Here is a 16999-nt window from a genome sequence, read left to right as displayed (position 1 = left end):
AGCCCCTCATGCACCACGTCACGGTGTCTCAGCAAGCATGGGGTCCTACTACTCAACTACCCCTGGTGTGTGAACAGGGTCTGAACAGAGCTAGAAACCAACTCACAGCCAAACTCTCACATGCCTCAATAGTGGTATCACCAATGCACCAATTAGTTTGCTGTTCACTAAAATTTCTAGGTCCTTTTCCATATCCGTGTTACCCAGTGTTTTACCATTTAGTATGTTTGGGTGATTTGCATTATTCCTTCCTATGTGCATACATTTATCAGTGTTAAACCTCATCTGTCACTTATCTGCCCAAACCTCCAATCTATCCAGATCACTCTGTAGTAGTATACTGTCCTCTTCAGTGTTAATTACTTTACACAGTTTAGGCTACTTTCACACCAGCGTTTAGGTGCGGATCCGTCTGGTATCTGCACAGATGGATCCGCACCTATAATGCAAATGCTTAGATCCGTTCAGAACGGATCAGTTTGCATTACCATGAACAAAAAAAATATATAATTGGGACGGATCCGTTTGAAAATTGAGCCAATACTGTGTCAACTTCAAACGGATCCGTCCCCATTGACTTACATTGTAAGTCTGGACGGATCCGTTTGCCTCTGCACGGCCAGGCGGACATCCGAACGCTGCAAGCAGCGTTCGGGTGTCCGCCTGCTGAGCGGAGCGGAGGACAAACGGTGCCAGACTGATGCATTCTGAGCGGATCCGCATCCACTCAGAATGCATTAGGGCTGGACGGATGCGTTCGGGGCCGCTTGTGAGAGCCTTCAAACGGAACTCACAAGCGGAGCCCCGAACGCTAGTGTGAAAGTAGCCTTAGTGTCATCTGCAAACATTTATATTTTACTATGCAAGCCTTCTACAAGATCATTAATAAATATATTGAAGAGAATAGGGCCCAATACTGACCCCTGAGGTACTCCACTAGTGACAGTGACCCAATCTGAGTGTGTACCGTTAATAACCACCCTCTGTTTTCTATCATTGAGCCAGTTATTTACCCACATACAGACGTTTTCTCCCAGTCCGAGCATTCTCATTTTATATACTAACCTTTTATGTGGTACAGTGTCAAATGCTTTGGAGAAGTCCAGATATACGACATCCATTAATTCACCACGGTCAAGTCTAGAACTTACCTCCTCACAGAAACTGATTAAATTAGTTTGACATGACCGATCCCTCATGACGTCATGCTGATACAGAGTTATTTTTCATTGAGGTACTCCAAGATACAATCTCTTAGAAAACCTTCAAACTATTTACCCATGACAGGTGTTATACTTACCGGCCTATAGTTTCCACTCAGTTTTTTTTTTTTATCTAGTTCTAACTGCTGGTTTAGAGAACTTTCACACTTGTGGCAGAGGATTCCGGCAGGCAGTTCCGTCGCCAGAACTGCCTGACGGATCTGTCAAAACGCATGCAAACTAGGGCTGCAACGATTAATCGACTTTATCAATAATATTCAATAATGGTATTCGTTGTCGACGAATCCCGTTATCGAATAATTGCCGATTCGTTGCTATGCGGGCGGGTGGTTTACTTTAAATCAGCGCATCTTTATTTCACCTTACAATGAAGCTCCAGTAACAAGCAGAGCAGGCGGCGGCATAATGTCACTTACGCGCCTGCGCCATCTGCTTCATTCATAAAGTGGGCGGAGCAGGCGTGTCACGTGAGTGAGTGACGTTATGCCGCCGCCCGCTCTGGTTGTTACCGGAGCTTCATTGTAAGGTAATAAAAATGCCCTGATTTAAAGTTCAAGTAAAAGTTAGTGCCAGAATAGTCTACTGCTGTAAGTGGCGGGGCCAAGGCTGTTATGGGGAGGGGGATCTGTGGAGTGCACGGTTATGGGGAGGGGGATCTGTGGATGACACATATAGCATAAGATTCTATATAGTGTCATCCACAGATCTCCCTTCCCATAACAGTGCCATCCACAGATTCCCTCCATAACAGTACCATCCACAGATTCCCTCCATAACAGTGCCATCCACAGATTCCCTCCATAACAGTGCCATCCACAGATTCCCTCCATAACAGTGCCATCCACAGATTCCCTCCATAACAGTACCATCCACAGATTCCCTCCATAATAGTGCCATCCACAGATTCCCTCCATAACAGTGCCATCCACAGATTCCCTCCATAACAGTGCCATCCACAGATTCCCTCCATAACAGTGCCATCCACAGATTCCCTCCATAACAGTGCCATCCACAGATCCCTCCGTAACAGCGCCATCCACAGATCCCTCCGTAACAGCGCCATCCACAGATCCCCCCGGATAACAGTGCCATCCACAGATCCCCTCCATAACAGTGCCATCCACAGATTCCCTCCATAACAGTACCATCCACAGATTCCCTCCATAATAGTGCCATCCACAGATTCCCTCCATAACAGTGCCATCCACAGATTCCCTCCATAACAGTACCATCCACAGATTCCCTCCATAATAGTGCCATCCACAGATTCCCTCCATAACAGTGCCATCCACAGATTCCCTCCATAACAGTGCCATCCACAGATTCCCTCCATAACAGTGCCATCCACAGATTCCCTCCATAACAGTGCCATCCACAGATTCCCTCCATAACAGTGCCATCCACAGATCCCTCCGTAACAGCGCCATCCACAGATCCCTCCGTAACAGCGCCATCCACAGATCCCCCCCCCCCGATAACAGTGCCATCCACAGATCCCCTCCATAACAGTGCCATCCACAGATCCCCCAGAATAGTGTCATCCCCAGATCCCCCAAAATAGTGCCATCCACAGATCCCCCATAATAGTGCCATCCACAGATCCTCCATATCAGTGCCATCCACAATTTGTTTTAATATGGCCTTTGAACATAATTTTTCAAGTAAAATCGTATAAACCACTTTTTTGTCATTTTGTTTTTTTTTTCCCGATCAATCGATGAAATTATCGACAACTAATTGATTATTCAAATAATAGTTAGCTGCAGCCCCAATGCAAACTAATAGCATTTATCAGATGGATCCGGATCCGGATCCTGATCCATATAACAAATGCATTGAAATGCCGCATCCGTCTCTCTGGTGTCATCCGGAAAAACGGATCCGGTATTTATTTTTTTCAAATTTTTTGCAGTCTGAACATGCGCACACTGCAATACCGGATCCGTTTTGTCAGAACACTAGGGGCTGGATCCAGCATTCTGGCAAGTGTTCCTTAATTTTGGACAGAGATAAAACCGCAGCATGCTGCTGTATTATCTCTGTCCTGAAAAGTCAAAAAGACTGAACTGAAGACATCCTGATGCATCCTGAACGGAATGCTCTCTATTCAGAATGCATTAGGATAAAACTGATCAGTTCTTTTCCGGTATTGAGCCCCTCGGACGGAACTCAATTGCGGAAAAGTATAACGCTAGTGTGAAGGTACCCTTAAAGGGGTTGTCAGAGTTATAAAAAATATATATAGCACTGAAAATCTAATGGGCAGCAATATATAACTAAGCTAAGCAAGTCTCAGGCAAAAAAAAAATATATATTTCCTCATTTCCCTGGTTCTCTTCTGCACCTTTGTTTACATGCAATAAAAACAATCTCTGCCCCTCCCCCTGCACTGCTAAGGGAGTGGCTACAAGAGCTGCCCTTAATGACATGTCTGTCTGCTGGGAGAATAAGCAGCATGTTGTATGTGCAGAACTACAAGTCCCAGCTGTATAATAACACTGCTAAGGGAGTGAATACAAGAGCTGCCCTGAGCGCTGGGAGAATCAACAGCAACTTGTATGTGTACAACTACAAGTCCCAGCTGTATAATGACACTGCTAATACACACAGGATCTTCCCCCTACCTTCTTGTGCAATGCTCTCTCTCTAGTCTGTCAGCTCCAGTGCCCAGCATTGTCTCCTCACTGCTGCAGCTAGCCAGTCTGTGCAGCTGAAGGGGTTAAGAATCCTAGGAGCGAGTCAGCAGTGAAGGGGGGAGTGGCCAGCACAGTGACGTCTCGTTTACAGGCTTGTAAACGAGCTTTATCAGAGCAGGGAGAGAAGCTGACATCACAGGTCATGTGACCCTCAGTCAAATCTGAGAAACCAGCCACTGGAAATAAAGTGAGTTAATTGAAAAGCTGTTACATTTGCCTAGTTAGGAATATAGAAAGATCAAAAAAATAACTCTGACAACCCTTAAATAAATCTATTCTAATTGCTTTTATTGTAGACCAGTGAATGATTCCTAAAATCACTTTCATCACCTATCTATCACTGTTTGGCCAGTTCAGTTCTGGGTCATGTGACCCCCGACGTCAGCAAGCTGGCTCTGCTGATGACGTTTCGTTTACAGCCGTCTCCCTGCTTGAGGGAGTGTCCAGGCTGTGTAAACGAGACGTCAGAGCCTCTGGTGCCCTCCCCCCTCCAGCTCTTCTCACTGCCTCGGCTCTGGGTATGCGATCGCTCACGTGCAGTACATACCAGAGCCGAGGTGATCTCTTCTCCAGCAGCAGGGTATGTTTGACTGTTTGTCCCTCCTGCATTCACTGGGGCTAGAGGTGGCAGTTTGTAAACGTTCCCCTCTGCATCTGGGGATCGCTATTACAGCCCTGCCCCCCCACTAGTACACATTGAACACCCCCTGGGAAATATAAATAAATTATTGGCCATCATTATTATCATCATCATCATTCAGCTATATAAAATCCTTATCTTCCACCAATATATGTATTCATCTAAGCAATATCCATATTGAATATATATTTGAATAATATAGATATTGCTTAGATACAGATAATGCTAATGATATTTTCACACTAGCGGCAGGACGTATCCGCTGGACGGATCCGTTATTGCAATTCATTTCTAGACGGATCCGCACCTGGATCCGTCTACAAATGCTGTCCGTTGTCACACTGATCGGCGGATCCAGCAGGCACGCAGCTCTGACGACGGAGCTGCCTTGTAGATCCGGCGTTGCAAAACAACTGAAGGACGGATCCGTCCTTCCAGTCTGCGCATGAGCAGACCATGAAAACTGTGAAAAAGACTGCAAGAGGGATCCGTCCATCCACATGGCAAGCAGATAGACGGATCCATCCTTCCGGTCTGCGCATGCACAAACCGGGAATACTGTGACAAAGACTGCAAGAGGGATCCGTCCATCCGCATGGCAAGCAGATAGACGGATCCATCCTTCCGGTCTGCGCATGCACAAACCGGGAATACTGTGAAAAAGACTGATAGAGGGATCCGTCCATCCACATGGCAAGCAGATAGACGGATCCATCCTTCCGGTCTGCGCATGCACAAACCGGGAATACTGTGAAAAAGACTGCAAGAGGGATCCGTCCATCCGCATGGCAAGCAGATAGACGGATCCATCCTTCCGGTCTGCGCATGCACAAACCGGGAATACTGTGAAAAAGACTGACAGAGGGATCTGTCCATCTGCATGACAAGCGGATAGGCGGATCCGTTATTGCAATGCATTTCTAGACGGATCCGCACCTGGATCTGTCTAAAAATGCTGTCAGTTGTCACACTGAGGCTACATTCACACTTGCGTTCGGAGCGGATCCGTCTGATGTCTGCACAGACGGATCCGCTCCTATAATGCAAACGTTGGGATCCGTTCAGAACAGATCCGTTTGCATTATAGTTCAGAAAGAAAGTGTAAAAGTTAGTCAGACGGATCCGTCCAGACTTTACATTGAAAGTCAATGGGTGACGGATCCGTTTGAAATTGCACCATTGTGTCAACTTCAAACGGATCCGTCCCCATTGACTTACATTGTAAGTCTGGACGGATCCGTTTGGCTCCGCACGGCCAGGCGGACACCCAAACGCTGCAAGCTGCGTTTGGATGTCCGCCTGCTGAGCGGAACGGAGGCCAAGCGGAGCCATCCTGATGCATTCTGAGCGGATCCGCATCCACTCAGAATGCATTAGGGCTCTACGGATCCGTTCGGGCCGCTTGTGATATCCTTCAAACGGAACCCACAAGCGGAGCCCCGAACGCAAGTGTGGAAGTAGCCTGATCGGCGGATCCAGCAGGCACGCAGCTCCGACAACGGAGCTGCCTTGCGGATCCGGCATTGCAAAACAACTGAAGGACGGATCCGTCCTTCCGGTCTGCGCATGCACAAACCGGGAATACTGTGAAAAAGACTGACAGAGGGATCCGTCCATCCGCATGACAAGTGTGTATTTTTTATTTTTTGTTGCAAAGTGCAGAGCAGGGTGAAGGAAAGGTCAGGTTGTTCAGAGCTCAGGCTTTGTTGTTATACGCCCCCTCAGCATTGTACTTCAGCATGTAAACACAGCAATAACACAACCATGAAAAGGTGTAAGTATGCGTTTTAACTTGATGAAATCTAGCTTAACCAAATTATATGTATATCCTGATGGATTTTAAGTGTTTTTCTTTTTTTTTTTTTTTTATTAACTCGGATAACCCATTTAATGACCCAATCTAGCAGCTATGTGAATGCAGCCATAACCATAATAACACAATGTGTGCTGTAATAAGCTTGTGAACAGGGCCGGTGCTACCATAAGGCAGACCAAGCGGCTGCCTTAGGGCGCACCCTGGGGAAGGCGGAAAAAAGTGACATGGAGGGGGAGAAATCTGACATAGGGGGGTGATTTGACATGGAGGGGGAGAAATGTGACATGGGGGGCTTATGGCTGACATGGCGGCATGATGGCTGACATGGGGGGCTGATGGATGGGGGCTGATGTCTGACATGGGGGTCTGATCTGAGGTCTGATTAACATTGGGGGTCTAATTGCTGGTCTGGCCTGAGGTGTAATGGAAAATATTTTTTTCTTATTATCCTCCTCTAAAATCTAGAGGGCGAAAAATACGGTCCTCAAACCAGCGATTGTCTGAAGCAGAGAGAAGATACCAGGACCACACAGAGGAGAAGCCAGCTGCTGCAGACGGGACCAGGGCCAGGTGAGCTGCGAGGGGGGGGCGCCAAAATGTAGCAGCTTCGCTTGTGTTGGCAAAAATCCTTGCACCGGCCCTGCTTGTGAACCCCTTCAAAACAGATTTCTGCTATTTTCTGTGGGAAATATTATTTATTATTAAAGTTCCATTCATTCCATGGTGCATATATATGATAAGGGGTATACATACATAATACAGACAATTGCACTAAGCATGACCAAGACTGTTACAGAAGACGAGAGGGCCCTACCCGCAAGTGCTTACAATCTACAAGATTAGAATCTACTAGAAATATGTGCCATAATTAACATGGTGCATACTTTTATGCTACTATTTTCAAAAACGTTTCAAAAAGTGGATTGTTGCTTCTTTAAAGTGATTTAGAAGATGATTTTTCCAAAGTACACTTATGTCCTTTTCCCATGAGCATATCTGCAATACATACAGTATATGGCACAGATTTTATATACCGGATAGGTCATCAGTATCTGATCGGTGGGGGTCTGTTAAAGAAGTACCCAGCTTTCCATTTTACAGAGAGACTTTTGTGTTTAAATTTCTGTGTACGCCTTAAGAAAATGGTGATGAGCTTTAACTTAAAGACAAAAGAAGTTATCAAGTGTGTGTTAAGATAAGTTGTATACGTGTTAAATGTGATTAACCCATTAGTAGAAAATAGAAAGCTCATAGAATACTAACCAATCAATAGATAGATTCAGTTCTGACCAATTAGAAGTATTATTTGTGTACCAATCAGAAGTTATTATTGGAATATTTGTAAACCAATCAGGTCAATACTTTAAGAGGTGTAGGAGAGTCCCCAGGATAATAATGGACGGACGATACATGCCACCAGAGGTCCAGGCCTTGGTGGAGTAAGAACTGGATCACTGCGGTTACAGCGGCGAATGCTGCTGGCGCATCGTGTCTGGGCCGGTTCTTATTGGGAACAGGTAAAGAGCAGGGTTTTTGGTGGAGTTGGGCCTTTAAAGAACCCAGCCTGCTGAAGATAGGGGGTGGGGTCTGTCTTGCTGTGCTGGAGGAGATTTCCACAGAGTCAGTGCTGGTGAAGGAGAGTCTGGGCGCAGCACACATTGAAGGATAGCCCTGGGACCTGTGGTGCTGCTAGCCGAAAGGGCTCTGGCCTGAGGGAGACAAAGGTAGGTAGCTTACAAGCCTGCAGAACTGCTGTGGTCTGTCCAAAACAAGGTGGCTCAAACCTGCTGTTTATTTTCTACGGAAGGACTGGTTATGCCTTTGGTGTGAATAAAGTCACGGTGTATCACAAAGACTGTCTGTGATTGCGTCAATACTGCCGCCGCTACCGTAGCCTACCACAAGCACATCCCCACAATTGGTGGCTTGGAGCGGGCATTCCTGCAGTGAGTGAGTGCAAAAGTTGTGTTGGAGTGCATGTCATATATCAGGCCTGCAAGTTTTATGGTTCCTGACAAGATGGAGGAGGCCATTAAGCCCCTGATTCAGATTAATTTACAGCAGCAACAGGCTTTGCAGGCTCAGAGGGAAAGTAATGAGCTATAGCAAAAAAAAAAACATGAGGAGGCTATGTGTGCACAGCAACAGACGAACAATCTCCTAATGCAGCAGCTGGTAGTCATGCAAGAGTCAGCGCGAACATCCCTGCAAGGAGTTTCAACCGTGACAACCCCGACTGTGTCTACCGCCAGGGACAAAGTCCGATCCGCCCTGAGGAAAATGGGTCCGGAAGATGATATAGAGGCATTCCTGACAGTGTTCACAAGAACCGCGGAGCAAGAGAGGCTGCCGTTGGAGCAGTGGGCTGAGGTGGTGGCGCCTTTTCTGGTGGGGGATGCACAAAAGGCCTATTTTGACCTCAGCCGCGATGAGGCCAAGGACTATGAGAGGCTAAAAGGTGAGGTGTTGGCCAGGTTGGGGGGTAAACACCTATGTGCGAGCGCACAGGGTGTATCAGTGGGTGTTTGCCGAGTCCCGACCCGCCCGGTCACAAGCCTATGACTTACTTTACCTTGTAAAAAAATGGCTTCAGCCTGAAATGTTGAGCCATTCTCAGATGGTTGAAAGGGTCGTGGTCGACAGGTTCGTGCGTACCCTCTCGAGAGCCATACAGCGCTGGGTGGGACAAGGCGATCCAGGCAACCTGGAACAACTGGTTAGCCTGGTGGAGAGGTACATGGCCACTCAGGATTTGGTGCGGGACTCAGCAGTACTACTGAAGTCACGTCAGCCCTTATTGCCGACCCGGGATCCTGAAAAAGGGATCCCACCTCATAAGGGGGGGGGGGGGAGTAGATCTCCAGTCCGTGGGAGGAATACCCTGGGGAGGAGGGAGGCTAAGGGGATCAGATGTTGGCATTGTCAGGACTGGGGAAATGTTGCAGCCAACTGCACTAGGGCAGTGGTGGGCAAACTTTTTTGTCATCTGAGCCAAATATCGCCAAATCACGATAGAATTATTTTTCGAGAGCCACATTTTTAAAACCTAAAATATTGCGTCAACAGTACCAGTGAGGACTATTAGGGCTCATGCACACTACCGTGTGCCCGCCGTTGCCATATTGCAGGCCGCATATGGCGGGTCCGCAATACACGGGCACTGGCCGTGTGCAGCCCGCATCAAGGACCCATTCACTTCAATGGGTCCAGGATCCGGGATATGAGTGCTACAGAGTGCTTCCGTGGTGCTTCTGGCTGTGCCTCCGCACCGCAAAAAAGTAGCGCATGCACTACTTTTTTGTGTGCAGCCCGCATCATGGACCCATTGCGGTGAGGGCAGCCGGATGCGGACCGCGAACCCCATTCAAGTGAATGGGTCCGCGATCCTCATGGAGCTGCCCCATGGTCTGTGTCCGTGCATTGCGGACCGCTATTTGCGGTATGCAGCACATGCACAGCGCCCTTACATTCGTGGGCATGAGCCCAGAGTGTGTTTTTACATACTTTTATATGTACTTTCTTTTATTTGAATCTTGATTATTATTTCATTTTATCTTTATCATTTTTTATTTTTATTAAACTTGTCTGCAGATGTGGATGTAATGTGGATGACGCACTTATGGGGGATATCTGTGGATGACGCACTTATTGGGGATATCTGTGGATGACGCACTTATGGGGGATATCTGTGGATGACACATATACAGGGAGTGCAGAATTATTAGGCAAATGAGTATTTTGACCACATCATCCTCTTTATGCATGTTGTCTTACTCCAAGCTGTATAGGCTCGAAAGCCTACTACTAATTAAGCATATTAAGTGATGTGCATCTCTGTAATGAGAAGGGGTGTGGTCTAATGACATCACACCCTATATCAGGTGTGCATAATTATTAGGCAACTTCCTTTCCTTTGGCAAAATGGGTCAAAAGAAGGACTTGACAGGCTCAGAAAAGTCAAAAATAGTGAGATATATTGCAGAGGGATGCAGCACTCTTAAAATTGCAAAGCTTCTGAAGCGTGATCATCGAACAATCAAGCGTTTCATTCAAAATAGTCAACAGGGTCGCAAGAAGCGTGTGGAAAAACCGAGGCGCAAAATAACTGCCCATGAACTGAGAAAAGTCAAGCGTGCAGCTGCCAAGATGCCACTTGCCACCAGTTTGGCCATATTTCAGAGCTGCAACATCACTGGAGTGCCCAAAAGCACAAGGTGTGCAATACTCAGAGACATGGCCAAGGTAAGAAAGGCTGAAAGACGACCACCACTGAACAAGACAAATAAGCTGAAACGTCAAGACTGGGCCAAGAAATATCTCAAGACTGATTTTTCTAAGGTTTTATGGACTGATGAAATGAGAGTGAGTCTTGATGGGCCAGATGGATGGGCCCGTGGCTGGATTGGTAAAGGGCAGAGAGCTCCAGTCCGACTCAGACGCCAGCAAGGTGGAGGTGGAGTCAGGGCCGGTGCTACCATAGAGTCAAGGGGGGCAATTGCCCCCGGGCCCCCGACTCCTTAGGGGCCCCCAGCACCGGCCACAACTACTACTATATATATATATAATTCTATTGTGTGCCATGTGGGGGGGGCCCCTTATTGTTTTCCGCCCTAGGGCCCCATTTCACCTAGAACCGGCCCTGGGTGGAGTACTGGTTTGGGCTGGTATCATCAAAGATGAGCTTGTGGGGCCTTTTCGGGTTGAGGATGGAGTCTAGCTCAACTCCCAGTCCTACTGCCAGTTTCTGGAAGACACCTTCTTCAAGCAGTGGTACAGGAAGAAGTCTGCATCCTTCAAGAAAAACATGATTTTCATGCAGGACAATGCTCCATCACACGCGTCCAAGTACTCCACAGCGTGGCTGGCAAGAAAGGGTATAAAAGAAGAAAAACTAATGACATGGCCTCCTTGTTCACCTGATCTGAACCCCATTGAGAACCTGTGGTCCATCATCAAATGTGAGATTTACAAGGAGGGAAAACAGTACACCTCTCTGAACAGTGTCTGGGAGGCTGTGGTTGCTGCTGCACGCAATGTTGATGGTGAACAGATCAAAACACTGACATAATCCATGGATGGCAGGCTTTTGAGTGTCCTTGCAAAGAAAGGTGGCTATATTGGTCACTGATTTGTTTTTGTTTTGTTTTTGAATGTCAGAAATGTATATTTGTGAATGTTGAGATGTTATATTGGTTTCACTGGTAAAAATAAATAACTGAAATGGGTATATATTTGTTTTTTGTTAAGTTGTCTAATAATTATGCACAGTAATAGTCACCTGCACACACAGATATCCCCCTAAAATAGCTAAAACTAAAAACAAACTAAAAACTACTTCCAAAAATATTCAGCTTTGATATTAATGAGTTTTTTGGGTTCATTGAGAACATGGTTGTTGTTCAATAATAAAATTAATCCTCAAAAATACAACTTGCCTAATAATTCTGCACTCCCTGTATAGCATAAGATGCTATATATGTGTCATCCACAGATATCCCCCATAAGTGCCCTCCACAGATATCCCCCATAAGTGCCTTCTAGTAAGTAAAGTAATGTATTAGTGGGGGGAAGGGAGGAGGCAGGGATACTTGCGGCAGGGCCGGCACAGTGCCCGGCGCTGTGCACACACCGGGGTCAGCTCCTACCTTTGTGCTGCAGGACATTTCGCTCCTCCTGAGCGGAGGCCTCTTCACCACTCCTCACATGGCCGGCAGTGGGCAGCCGAACTAGAGCGCCGCTGCCCGCCCTTCTGCTGCTGTGCGCAGCGTGACATCTCTCCCTCCGTCATGCGCCTCCTGCCCCGCCTGCCTGCTTCAATTATAAAGTGGAAGGAGCAGACAGACGGGGCACGAGGCGCATTACGCACAATTTGCAAGCAGCTTGAGCAGCGCGATATGGCTGCGCGACCGCTCACCCGCCAGCCCACACCAAAGAGCCGCATTGAAGGTTCTAAAGAGCCGCTTGTGGCTTGAGTCGCTGGTAACGGTATAACTCCCAGAAAGGCGAACCCTTACCATTGTCTGTATACATGGGGATCACCGGGAGTATCCCACCACTAAGGTTACACTGGCGGTGTGTGGGAAGGAGGTACCATATGTCGGAGTGGGGAGACGGCTCCCGTATGCCGCAATATTGGGGAGGGACTTTCCCCTGTTCTGGACTTTGTGGAGGAACGGGTTGCCTACCTGTGGGGAAGAAAAATGTCTAGGTCCCGAGCCAGAGGACCCCGAGGCAGGGGCCCCAGCTGTAGGGGTCACCGTAGGGGAGATGGATTGTAACCCAGACCGGTTTTCCCTAGAAGTATTGGCGGGTGAGACAGTAGAAAGTTTGTCCATCCTGGATCTGGAGGTACCCCAAGAAACCTTCGGGACCTCACAGCTCAAGGATTTAACGTTATTGCGGGCTAGAGAAGGTGTGTCGGTGATCAATGGCGTTGCCCAGCTTCCCGGCGCCGATACCGTATTTCCTCACCTGGCCTATAACCAGGACCTGTTATACAGGGTAGACAAGGCGAGGCAGGAGGTGGTGGAACAACTGGTGGTGCCCCAGCCTTACCGGCGAATAGTCTTGAGTCATATGTCGGACAAGGTAATAGCTAAAGAGCTCATGAGTATGTTTGCCTGGGTGGGGATACCAAAGGAGATTCTGACGGACCAGGGGACACCCTTTATATGTCCAAAATAACAAAGGAATTGTGTAAGCTATTAAATATTAAACACCTGCACACGTCCGTCTACCATCCCCAAACCGATGGGTTAGTATATACACAGAGTCGGGTATATAACCGATCCGCCCGGGTAAGGACATTTCACCCGGGTGACAGAGTTCTTGTACTCGTGCCCACGGTCGAGAGTAAATTCTTGGCCCGGTGGCAAGGACCCTATGAAGTTAAGGAGAAAGTTGGCCCAGTTGATTACAGGATATACCAGCCCAAACAGGTATATCATGTGAATCTACTAAAACCTTGGAGAGACAGAGAGAATTTGTTTGGAGACATCCCGCCCTCTGTCTGGATGGCAGGGAGTGACCCGTGGTCACCAGGGGTTCCGGAGAACGCCGCTGGGGTGACGATTGGGGACGGACTGTCGACAAAACAGACACAAGAGGTGAGAGAATTCATTAGTCGGAATAGGGACGTATTCTCTGACCTTCCTGGACGTACCACCTTGATTGAGCATGACATTGTCACCGAGCCCCAGGTGAAAGTCCGCCTAAGACCATACCGAGTACCGGAGGCTTGGCGACAGGCCATTTCGCAGGAGGCAAGATCGATGCTACGTCTAGGGGTCATAGAAGAGTCAAAGAGCGAGTGGGCTAGCCTTATTCCCAAACCAGATGGTTCATTACAGTTCTGTAGTGATTTTAGGAAATTAAATGAGGCATCAAAATTTGACGCCTATCCCATGCCTCGGGTGGACAAGTTGATAGACCGGCTGGGAAAAGCCAGGTATTTTTCGATCCTAGATCTCACGAAAGGCTACTGGCAGGTACCTCTGACGGAGGCGGCAAAGAAGAAGACTGCCTTTGTCACCCCGGAGGGGCTTTTTCAGTATAGGGTGTTGCCTTTTGGGTTGCATGGCGCTCTGGCTACGTTCCAGCGTCTGATGGATGTCGTCCTCAAGGCCCCATCACCAGTATACCTCCGCGTATCTGGATGATATAGTCATGTTCAGCCCGGACTGGGAGGGTCATTTGTCAAAACTTCAGGCATTGATAGATTCTCTCAGGAAGGTGGGGTTGACCGCCAACCCCAAAAAATGCTCGGTGGGACTAAAGGAAGCTCGCTATTTGGGGTATGTGATTGGACGCAGAGTCATTAGGCCCCAAGTGAATAAAGTTGAAGCAATCCGGAATTGGCCCAGGCCTTGTACGTCCAAGCAAGTACGGTCATTTTTGGGCCTGATTGGGTATTACATGAGGTTCATTCCCCATTTTGCCACCTTGGCAGCCCCGTTAACCAGACTCTTGAAGGGTAGAAAGTTGGTGATGGTTCGCTGGGGGGAGCAGGAGGAGGAGGCGTTCTCCCGTTTGAAGTCGGCCCTATGCGAGTCCCCGGTTCTGGTGACGCCCCCGACTTTAAGCGGGAGTTTGTAGTTCAAACAGATGCCTCGGGAGTAGGACTAGGGGCTGTGCTTTCCCAGGAGCTCAACGGGGAAGAGCACCCTGTGTTTTTTCTAAGCCGCAAGCTTACCCCAGCAGAAACCTGGTATAGCATTGTGGAGAGAGAGTGCCTCGCCATCAAGTGGGCACTCGAGTCTTTTAGATATTACCTTTTAGGGAGAAGGTTTCCGTCTGGTGACCGACCACTCCCCTCTCCAGTGGATGAGTCGGGCTAAGGAGGGGAGCGCTCGGGTTACCAGGTGGTACTTGTCCCTCCAGAACTTCAAGTTCACTGTTGAGCACAGGGCCAGCCGCTTACAGGGGAACGCAGATGCCCTGTCCCGGGTAGACTGCTGTACATGTGTTCACCCCCTCAGGCTTGAACAGTATGTTCAAGTCCTCAGGTGTGAACAAAGGGGGGGATATGTAGGAGAGTCCCCGGGATAATAATGGACGGACGATACGTGCCACCAGAGGTCCTGGCCTCGGTGGAGTAAGAACCGGATCATTGCGGTTACAGCGGCAAATGCTGCTGGCGCAGCGTGTCCGGGCCGGTTCTTACTGGGAACAGGTAAAGAGCAGGGTGGGTGCCTGTTCCCCACAGCCAGCCCAGGTTTTTGGTGGAGCTGGGCCTTTAAAGAACCCAGTCTGCTGAAGATGGGGGGTGGGGTCTGTCTTGCTGTGCTGGAGATTTCCACAGTCAATGCTGGTGAAGGAGAGTCTAGGTGCAGCACACATTGAAGGATAGCCCTGGGACCTGTGGTGCTGCTAGCCGAAGGGGCTCTGGCCTGAGGGAGACAAAGGCAGGTAGCCTAGAAGCCTGCAGGAGCGCTGTGGTCTGTTCAGAAACAAGGTGACTCAAACCTGCTGTTTATTTTCTACTTTTGTTCTATGCACTATGTGGATATGCACCTGGTTATGCCTTTGGTGTGAATAAAGTCACGGTGTATCACAAAGACTGTCTGTGATTGCCTCAATACTGCCGCCGCTACCGTAGCCTACCACGAGCACATTCCCACAGAGTTTACACCCTTGGAATGGGTATAAATAAAGGGCCTAGGACACTCCCAATTTGGGATCCTGACAGAGTTCGAACCCGTGTGCTGACTTCTGTCATTATTCTCCGTCTACGTCATTCACCTTGAACACGTGGCTCGATCCTCATGTGGCAGACCCTAGGTCTGCCACAACAGGGTCTGACACCTAGGACCCCCCGATCAGCTATTTGAGAAGGCACCAGCGCTTGCAGTAGTGCTGCAGCCTTTTCAGCAAATCAAGCATAGTGCTGTACATTGTATAGAGGCTGTGCTTGGTATCGCACCTCAACTGAGAAGGTCACTGCGGTACTGCAAGCACTGCTGCCTTCTCAAACAGCTTATCGGAGGGGTCCCGGGTGTCAGACCCCTACTGATCAGATACTGGTGACATATCCTGAGGATAGATAATAAGTATAAAACTCCCAGAAATTCCCTTGAATGAACATAGCTACTCATACTGGCATTTAATTTCCCTCAGTATTTGAAATATATAGCATGTACTAGTTTTGTGCATATTTGCTTCCAAATATCCCCTTTATAGTCTATAGCAGAAAGGGCAAGAAGAGGGGGAAAGGCGTTCATTGGGTGGTATGTACATGATAAACAGGGTAGTTTGGAGAAATTTAGGCTCACCTTGTATGGTTGTGCTAACATAGGCACAACGCTAGTGTACGTCGGTGATAGTGGGAGGTCGGTGCTGCCAGTGTCGTCTGGTCCTCACTTGGAGGGCTTACCAACCCTTGTGGGGTGAACAATACAATAGGAAGGGAGGGTGCCCGTGAGAGGGTCCGCACCCTTGGTAGAGACACTAACGGTGCAACTGAACGACCAGGTGAGTATTAGATACAAACTTTTCTTTATTCAAGGTTGACAACGCATTTCGGAGCAAACAGTGGTCCTTTTTCAAGTCTAAAGAGACACATATGTGTGTAAACGAACATTTAAAAGAAATATAAATATAGAACATTAAAAGTAGCTGACTTGATTAATTAATAAAAACTGTTCACACGACATGATGCTTGGTCATGATTCAAATAAAACAATTCATGATAGCTAATAATTGCTTATAGTTGATAATGGCGAGAAAGACTGGAAGTATACGAATATTAATAAGGATTAACATGAATTGAGAAATATAAATAAAATATTTATATATTGTAAAGGACGCCAAGGTTGGGTCCTCAGTGACAGATATGTATCACCAATATTTGGGTTGTGGTGCCTTTAAGAAAGCACTACCTAGGATCCGGTACCCACAGGGTTAACTCACTCTCCTGATAAGAGGAAAAGGAAGTGAGTGAGGGAGTGTGGAGTGTGTGGTGTGGTGGACACACTGCTGTGGCTGGCTGTGAACAGAGCTGGAAACTGAGGACATGTGGAAAGTTTGCAGGGGTCAAGTCCTGGGGAAAAAAAGTGTGGGAACTCACCCAAGATTCAGTGCCTCCGCGTGAAGTCACGGCACGCGGCGTATGCAAAGGGCAGGGAAG

The sequence above is a fragment of the Bufo gargarizans genome, chromosome 1 (assembly GCF_014858855.1).
Source record: "Bufo gargarizans isolate SCDJY-AF-19 chromosome 1, ASM1485885v1, whole genome shotgun sequence".
Taxonomy (NCBI): Eukaryota; Metazoa; Chordata; class Amphibia; order Anura; family Bufonidae; genus Bufo; species Bufo gargarizans.
The sequence above is the reverse complement of the archived record's forward strand: the minus strand, read 5'-3'. Positions refer to the sequence as shown.